This window comes from Penaeus monodon, chromosome 24, assembly GCF_015228065.2.
Source record: "Penaeus monodon isolate SGIC_2016 chromosome 24, NSTDA_Pmon_1, whole genome shotgun sequence".
In the NCBI taxonomy this organism is placed as follows: domain Eukaryota; kingdom Metazoa; phylum Arthropoda; class Malacostraca; order Decapoda; family Penaeidae; genus Penaeus; species Penaeus monodon.
Window position 1 is genome coordinate 3,108,477 of NC_051409.1, and position 203 is coordinate 3,108,679.

The following is a 203-nucleotide window of genomic DNA, read 5'->3' on the forward strand; positions in this document are numbered from 1 at the left end:
TACGTGTACTTACATATGTTTGAATTATTTCTAAATGTATATACTTCAATCGATTTTTTTTATTGAAATTTGCAACACCACACTGTTATCAGAGGACTATAGAGCCTGAGTGAGTTGCCAGGTTTTCATTTTTCCTTTATCAGTGGAACAAAATATAAGTTGTTTTCATATTCTTACTTTAGCTTGCTGGCTTATAGAACTAA

At 30.5% G+C, this 203-nt stretch overlaps 1 protein-coding gene across 1 annotated transcript in view; it reads left to right on the top strand.

Moving 5' to 3' along the window:
• Positions 1-203, top strand: part of LOC119588471 (ankyrin-2-like) — a 15,876-nt gene that overhangs the window by 12,364 nt on the left and 3,309 nt on the right. The gene's annotated exons all lie outside the window — the stretch shown is intronic.